The sequence below is a fragment of the Peromyscus californicus genome, unplaced genomic scaffold, assembly GCF_007827085.1.
Source record: "Peromyscus californicus insignis strain IS unplaced genomic scaffold, ASM782708v3 Scaffold_15__1_contigs__length_86483966, whole genome shotgun sequence".
Lineage (NCBI taxonomy): Eukaryota > Metazoa > Chordata > Mammalia > Rodentia > Cricetidae > Peromyscus > Peromyscus californicus.
Window position 1 is genome coordinate 19,271,178 of NW_026294447.1, and position 8,823 is coordinate 19,280,000.

The 8,823-nt window shown below is 37.4% G+C and overlaps 1 long non-coding RNA gene across 2 annotated transcripts in view; it reads right to left on the reverse strand.

Moving 5' to 3' along the window:
• Positions 1-3,479: 3,479 nt before the first annotated feature.
• The window catches only part of LOC128110467 (uncharacterized), a 6,369-nt gene continuing 1,025 nt past the window's right edge, over positions 3,480-8,823 (reverse strand). Inside the window, exons 3-6 of one of the 2 annotated variants that reach the window (XR_008218214.1) lie at positions 6,468-6,639; positions 5,848-5,921; positions 4,457-4,677; positions 3,480-3,635 (exon numbers count right to left, since the gene is read on the reverse strand). This is a non-coding gene — a long non-coding RNA (uncharacterized LOC128110467). The remainder of the gene's footprint in view (positions 3,636-4,456; positions 4,678-5,847; positions 5,922-6,467; positions 6,640-8,823) is intronic. The other variant, XR_008218213.1, reaches the window with a different exon arrangement.

An 8,823-nucleotide genomic window follows, 5' to 3' on the forward strand; every position in this document is an offset into this window, starting at 1 on the left:
TTTTAATTACTTTTGTTCAACCCACAATTTAGAGATAATGCAGAATACTTAATGAACTAAAATTAAAATGTGTATTAATACTCTAAATAATGTTGTGATCATCCCAATATGAAATAAAAATACCTGACCTTGATCCACCCTGAGGCCTGAACTTGAAAAGGAAAGTTAATGAAACTGTGCAATGGTATCTGGTAGATTGATTTTGTTCCAAAGTTCCCCTACATGCCTCTTAACTACTAAAATATACATCTATTTACCAATTACTGACAACAGTAGAAAAGGAATTAAATTTTCTCACAAGGACAGTCAAAGATATATGGTTAGCTCTATTTCTATAAAGGATTTTTAGCAAGTTTCATATATACAGATAACAGAAATAGTATTTCCTTTGTCATGAGTAATCTGAGGGTTTTCCTTTTGAAAGTGTTCACAGAGCTATATAGATAAAATTCTAGGAATAAAATATAGCTATAAAAATAAAGGAATTCTGCAATATACATCTGCGAAGATATAAGATAAAAATGTCTACAAAATGTTATTCTGAAAGGATAAAACAACCTTGATCAAAGCATTGGAGATGGATATAAGTACATTAAGCATTATTAGCTATCTTAATTACTTTTCAGTTGTTATGATAAAATACCCTGACAACAAACACAACTCAAGAGAGAAAGGATTTAGGTTAGCAGACAGTTCTTAAATGAGACAGTCCATCATGGTCATGAAAGACACAGCAAAAGAAGCAGGAAGTTTGCTGGCCCTCCTGCAACCACACTCAGAAAACAGAATGAAGAGGAAGTGGGGCCTGGCTATGAAGCCCCAGGGCCACTTCCCCCAACAAGGTTCCAGCTCCTAAAAGTTCCATAACCTTCCCAAATAGCACCCGTCGATTAGGACCAAGTATTCAAACATGAGTCCATGGGGACATTTCTCCTTCAGATCACAGCTGCAGCTTATCAGCAGAAGCTATTGACCAAAGAATTGAGCATGAAATGAAATTGCTACCCTCATCCCATCTTCTCCCCCTTCATTCTGATACCACACAGTCACATACACACACAACTATCTTTTTCTAGCCCTATGCAATTTTGTTTGATATTTTTAGCTACTACAAACACTAAGATAGAATTTGGGTCTGACAGAAAAATGTGAAGTTACATTTATCCTTGGGGAAATATCTTAAAGTGATCTGTGTCTATAAAAATAAATCAGTGAAAACACTTTTATTACAGAGACTGGACAGTGCCTTACTCTGTGCCCCACCCCCACATAATCCAGTCCTGTGTCGTCATGATGCTCCTTAAATTAAGGGGAGTTTAGGGTTTTTGAAAGACACAAATGTCTAAATTAACAAATACAAATACAGAGTAAAAAAGTTAACTTCACAAAAATGCAAATTCCATTAAAAAATTCCTAGTTTGGTTCTGTTTTTCACTTCTCCAAAAATAAGACAGAATTCATTTGAAGGGAAAAGTTAAAAGTACTGTTAAAAATAAAAGGTTAATATTTAAACAAATTGTAAAAGTGAACAAATATGTTAGTTACCACCTTTAACTAAATCATTTGATAGGGCTTTAAATGTATATCAGTGCTAAATGTTTTCTTAGCATGTATGACACTCTGGGTTTAAGTTCTAGTCAACAAATGAATAAATAAATAGAAACAGAAAGAAATGCATCCACAAAAACACAAATAGGTGGTCTAAAGCAGAAATGAGCACTGTGTTTAGCACCTTTACAACAATAATTTGACTGTGTACTTTAGTTTTAAACATTCTTGGATAAAAGGTAATTATGGAGTTTGAATATTTATATTTTAGGCAGCAATAACATAAGCTATTTCCAGTTGCTATGATAAAATAACTAAAGGGAAAAGGGGTGTATTTTGGCTCAGAGTTAAAGTGTACAGTCCATCATGAGTAGAAGATTTAAGGACAGAGCTTGCAGTCCATTTTGGGTAATGAATTTAAGGTGAAGGGAGCTTGAAGCAGCTGATCACATGATAGCACGACATCTACAGTCAAGCATCCAAGAGTGATGAATGTGTGTTAATGCTGTTGCCACTTTCTCCAGTCTATGCAGTCCAGTATCCAGAACCTAGAACATGGTCTCTCTCACAATTAATATTTGACTTTGCATAATAATTAGCATAGTAAAGATAACTTCCCATAGGCATGACTAAAGACTCATCTACCATATGACTCTAGGTACTTTCAAGTTGACAATTAATATTAGCCATCACAGATACTATGAAAGTATTGTATTGGAATTTAGGGGAAAAAGAAGTGATTATAGAGGAATCATAAAAAAAAAAAACCATGATTGTTGACATTAGAGTAACAGGAAATAAATAATAAGTTTACATACAATTAAAACTCCATATTTTTCCATTGGAATTTTATCTTCTTTAAGTAAATTACATTTTGTGCTTCAAATGCATTTCTTAGCTTTGTCTTCTGAAGAGATATAGAAAACAATGGCCACTTCTATGAGCACCTCTATTACCCATCATATGGCTTCTAAATGCCACAGTGTGTTTTATCGTGGGTAAATGCTCCTGAGAGAAATGATTTTTTTGGGGGGGGATTCTGAGTAAGAAATTTAAAATGTAAATGTCTTCATCATTTTTCTCAGTGGTGGGATAGCATATCCTTACAAAAGCTATTTACAGGAGAATGTGTTAGTTTTGGCTCACAGGTTTAGGGTATAGTCCCTCGTAGTGGTGAAGACAAGTCAACAAGAGGCTGAAACAGCTAGTTGTATTCTCTCTGAGTACAGGAAGAAGAGCGTAATGAGTATTCTGTCTTTCTTTTGTAAAGTTCAGGGCCAAAGCCTAGGGAATAGTGCTGCTCTCCTTTAAGGTAGGTCTTCCCATCTCAATTAACCTGTTAAACGTAAAAGATAATTCCTCTCAATTATTCATTGTCTCCTCAGTGATTCCAGATGCTTTCAAGTTGATAATCAATATAAAGTCATCACAAACAAGTTCAGGACATCGTAAGACTTCAATGTCTCAGAAGTGCCAATGTCTCAAGGGTGATATTACAGAAGAACATTGAGGAAGAGGGGGGAAGAAAGATTGTAAGTGCCATAGGACTGAGGCATCTGCTGTGAGATAGTCTCTTCACAATAATGATGAAGATGATGATGATGATGATGATGATGATGATGATGATAAAGAAGACACAAATGTAAGAGCTGTAGGTAGGAAGAGGTAGATCTGATCACAAGTCAAATGGAAGAGGTTCTACATAGACAAAGATAAGACAAGGCTACCATAAATAATGGTGATTACAATAGATTGAAATCTATAAAACATATTTTAATATATTAATTAATAATAGTTATTTTACAATAAAGAAATAATACTCGCATCCCGGAGACTCTTCAAAAGTCCAAGTTTCTTTTTCTTTTATTTCTTTTTCTTTTTTTTTTTTTTTTTTTTTGTTTTTTGAGACAGGGTTTCTTTGTGTAGCTTTACGCCTTTCCTGGAACTCACTCTGTAGTCCAGACTGGCCTCGAACTCATGGAGATCCACCTGCCTCTGCCTCCTGAGTGCTGGGATTAAAGGCGTGCGCCACCACTGCGCGGCTCAAGTTTCTTCTGAAACAAAGCTAATCACTTCATCACGATCACCTGTAAAATCAAAAAACAAATCACACACTTCCAACATTCGATGACAGAAAATGTACTTAAGCATTTCAAAAGAGGATACAGTGGGGAATGATTCCACCAAAGGAAGACCAAAGCCTAGCAGGCAAAAACATGTACTGGAGATCCATGTTTGTTATCATCTAGGGCTTCACTTTCAAAGGACTTACTTGGTTCCACCCCTCCAGTTTTGCTGCCTGGAACATATATTTTTCTCATGGATGTGTTATACTGTGTGTACTTGATTTCAAAGATGCCTTGTGACTGACATTTCCAACATATTGCTGTATCCACTGAAACCCAGACTTCCACCTTTACCCTTCAGGCAGTGGCATCTCAGGGCCTCCTCATAGGCACTCCAATCCTGCCACATATTGTGTGACCTCAGTGGTTCCCTGAAATCATGGAGGAAGAATTCATGCTTCCCCAAGTCCTGCAACTTTCTGGTCAATAAACAAGCTTCCAAGTGGATGGCATTATCATGTTTGGCTGATAGCTTGAGGGAAATATTGGGCCCCTTGAATCCCAGCAGCAGCAACTTCTGAGTGACGTTTTTGATTTTCGTTTTTATTTGTTTTGTTTGTTTTGATACAGGGTCTCTCTGTGTAGTTGTAGTTCCTGCTTTACTGGAACTCACTATGTAGACCAGGCTGGCCTTGAACTCAAAGAAATCAATCTGCCTTTGCCTCCTGGGTGTTAGAATTAAAGGAATGTACCACCATGTCCAGCTTGCAGCAGCTTCTGTACATTGAAACTGGTGCAGAATTTTCCTAGGCACTTGCTTTCTCAGAGCAAACAGTACTTACGTCTCTCTTTCACAAGTTGTAGCTGCCGCTGGGCACTTTCCCTGTGCCAAGACAGAGCAGGAGGCTTCTTCTTAAAAGCATCAATCTCTTTGACAGTTACAGACTCTTTAGCACATGACTTCAACTTAGCTGCAACCTTAAGGACTTCATGGTGCTTTTTCTCACTCCAAACATTGCAGATTTTATTTCTGTCCCACTTGTTGCTCTTTTACATGATAGACCTACAAGAAGTAACCATCAGCCATACCATACACTCAATGTTAGGATGCCTTGAAATTTCCTTAGCCAAAGAAATTAGTCCCTTACTTTTTAGTTCAGGATCACATAAATTTTTTTTTTTTTTTTGGTTTTTCGAGACAGGGTTTCTCTGTGTAGCTTTGCGCCTTTCCTGGAACTCACTTGGTAGCCCAGGCTGGCCTCGAACTCACAGAGATCCGCCGGCCTCTGCCTCCCGAGTGCTGGGATTAAAGGCGTGCGCCACCACCGCCCGGCGTACATAAATTTTTAACATGGGCAACTTTTTATAAAATTACTTACCAAAATATCAAATGAGCCGGGCGGTGGTGGCGCACGCCTTTAATCCCAGCACTCGGGAGGCAGAGCCAGGCGGATCTTTGTGAGTTCGAGGCCAGCCTGGTCTACAGAGTGAGATCCAGGAAAGGCGCAAAGCTACACAGAGAAACCCTGTCTCGAAAAACCAAAAAAAAAAAAAAATATCAAATGAATAACATCCCACCCAGATTTTAAGAGTCCTTCCCCTCCCCGCTCTGAAGCATCCTTACCTGGGCCTCCACTGTCTGCATTACTCTAAGCACTACTATCCTTCAATTTCTACTAGACTGGCCCATTAAGCTCTGCTAACAGGATTCAAAGGCTTTCCCAGGCCAAAGTTCCAATGTCTTACACATTCTTCCCAAACGCAAACAGTTTCTCCATAACAACAGCCTGACTTTCCTTACATGATTTTTCATTAGTTCCTGTTCTGTTGCTATGCAAAAGTACCCTGACAAAGAGTATATTAGGGAAGAAATTGGTTTATTTTGGCTTATGAATCCAGAGAGTTCATGAGCTCAAGGAAGCACAGCAGCAGAAGTAGGAAGCAGGCTGATCACATTGCGCCCTCACAGAGTTAGCAGCAGAAAGAGATCAGGAAGTAGGATGAAGCTACAAACCTTTAAAGTCCACCTAGGGGTGCATTTCTTACAGCAAAGCTCTACTTCCTAAATGTCCTATCACCTCTCCAAACAGCAGGACCAACTGAGGACCAAGTGTTCCAAACATGAGAGTACGGGAGGATTTCTTATTGAAACTATGATAGTGACTGCCTTAGATGTAAAGGCTATATCTTTTGATATGTTTGTTATTCAAGACCCTCAAATACCCTTACTTACATTGTTCCAACATCTGCTTATATGTCAGCTTATTTTAGAATGGCAAATTCCATGCTGCCTCTTCCTGTGAACGACTGTCAAATGGGAGAAGGGTTATAAATCAGTAGTCAAAATTCTATGAATAAAGAATAAGAGCTTTGGCAGAAAGAAACAAATGCCTTGAAAGAGTAAGGAAACAATTTATGTGGAAATTCATAAGATGCCTGTTGGGGTATTACTTAGACTGGTCCCTTGATGTAGGGATATTATTGAATATAAAATCTAAAGATCAACAAAGTTATACTAGATTCTGATTTGCTGTATGTAGATTTAATCCTGTTGGATTAAATGTTGTAGAGTTGATGGCTGTAATTCTTCATGCATGTTATCACATTCCTTTTTTATTATATACTATAAATATTTTTATTATTTTACATGTCTCTTTTATTTTTATATATAGTTTTCCAACTGAAGTTTGAAATTTTAACACTCTTATTTGAACCTTGTTACTTTATTTCCTGAATTTCCTCACATAAATATTAATAAAATTTTATGGTTGTTCTACAAAAACCTCTTCCAAATTGAAACACCCCCACCTAGAAGGAGAGAAGCTTATGAAGCTCTGGAAGTAAATAACTTACAGGTCTTAGGAAGTTCCTGGAGCTAGTGATGTTGATGGGATCATATCAGCAGTAAGGACTGCTGAGAAGAGGAGGCAGTTTTCATGAGTTGCCACACATGCTGGGATACAGTTTTCAGGGACTCGGTGATTTTGGAGTCATCCATGTTTCTGTAGCCTCTTTACCCATACTCCTATGAAGAGTCACAATAACATCAGTTGTTCTTCAAGTTGGACGTTGGAGAAATAATTACGTTGTCACATCGTTTCCACCCGAGTGAGTGACGTTTGTTCATTTCTCCTTGGGAAAAGCCATACACCAACGGTTCCCCCTTTCAATATAACTCTTTAATGTGCCTCATTTCCTGTTTCCAATGTAGTTAATCATTTATTTCAGTCCCATCTATTACATAAAATCTGTCACTTATTGAAGCTTTCTCTAAGATAGTCAGCAATGAAGGTACTGTTAAATCATTAACTGCTGTGGTATGTCTTTCTGTATGCTGTGAATATGTGTTGCTCTGATTGGCTGATAAAGAAAGCTGCATTGGCCTATGGCAAGGCAACTTAGAGGCAGGTGGGAAATCCAAGCAGATATACAGAGAGAAGAAAGGAGAGGAAGGGGAGATGCCAGCCACAGCCAATGGAGCAGCAAGTTGCCAGCAGACTGGTAATGCCACAGCCACATGGTAATTTACAGATTAATAGAAATGGGTTAAGTTATAGGAGCTAGCTAGCAAGAAGCCTACCATAGGCCATACAATTGGTAATTAATATAAGCCTCTGAATGATTATTTTATAAACAGCAGTGGGACTGTGGGCCGGGAGGTACTGCAGGGCCTGGTGGGACCATAGAAAACTTACAGCTACACCCAACTTATGCACAAAGAATGGTGTAATGGTCTCTTCAAGGTAATCCAACTACTGCACATGAGAGCTAAGAATCCAGAGATGTGACCATTTTCTTCTAAATTAAATGTGCTTCTCTTGAGCTGTTTCTGGCCTTAAGAACTTTACACGTGTATAAATGTGCAATAACTTTAAGATGACTGATGGGCTGGTAGCTAAACTCTGTTGTTGTTTCTACACTACTGTGCATCTATTAGTTGATTTATTCATCCAGCCAAACACTTTATAAATGCCAGAGATGTTTTCTACCTTGGATCCAAAACTGTTTCTTTTCTATTTATCATCACTTCATTTTTATGTTTTCATGCCACTTCTTATGTTCAAAGTGATCGTGTAATTTGATGCTATAATATTAAACAGCATTTAAAATAATTAAGTTCTGACAATTTTTATAGTAAACAAAACATAAGAAATACATGTTTCAGGTAATATAAGAAAAAGAGTAAGTTTCTATCTGCTCCCTGCTCTTAGGATGTATTATACGGTTCTGTTATCAAATACTATGCAAAGTTCAATACTCTACTGGTGATGCACACCTACTATAAGAAGTCAGTATTCTTTGTTTCCAGAAAGGGTTATGCATAAATATCAACTATATTTCAGAAGAAAGCAATATAGGCCCTGTAAATAATCTCTTTTCTCTTGTTTTGAAATGCTTTTTTGTTTGACAGTGTAACATATTAATATAATGAATTTCCTCTCTCATCCTTTTCCCATTTAAGCCTTTCTTCTCAAACGCATTACTACTTACTATTTTCATGTCTACTTGTAATATTCTTTAAACAGATAATCATTTCAATATTTCTTCAAAAGATGTTTAATTTGCAAAGGCTTCAACTTCCTTTCTTTTTCCCTTAACAATATTCATTGGCTTTGTTTTCAGTTCCAGAACTGAGCAACACTTCGTGTCATAAAATAAACTAAATGTCCTCCATCTTCCTTTCTCCAGCCGAGGTGAATTACATAGAATGGCTAGCTGCACTAGGATAGAGTCCTTCGAAAATCTTATCTCCCCTTAATGTACTGATATTAGATGAAACTATCAGTGAGTTATTGAGACACAGTCCCTGCTCTGTACATTACAAACTAAAACTGAATTGGGCACTTAAGAAAACTGCATTAACTCTTCTAGGCCACCAGGGTACCATTTAAGGCCCTCTTGTAACATTTTCTTTAAATCAGGTTATCATGGTGTCATTTAACCATTTTAGAACTCTGAAATAGATATTTATGAGATGACTTCCTAGGAGGCTGAAAGAATTAGTGTGGGCATCCAAAGTCTGTGATCTCCTCTAAAACCAAATGGCGAACCTCTTTCAGCAGCTGTCTGATTTCCAGATCCTAACTATAATTATCAGACAGGAAGTACAATATTTAATAAAAGAAATGTAGTCAGTCAAATTCCACCATTGAGATCACGGAGAAGTGTTTCTTGAGAAGTTATCTTTGTGCTTTTTTTCATTCCATTC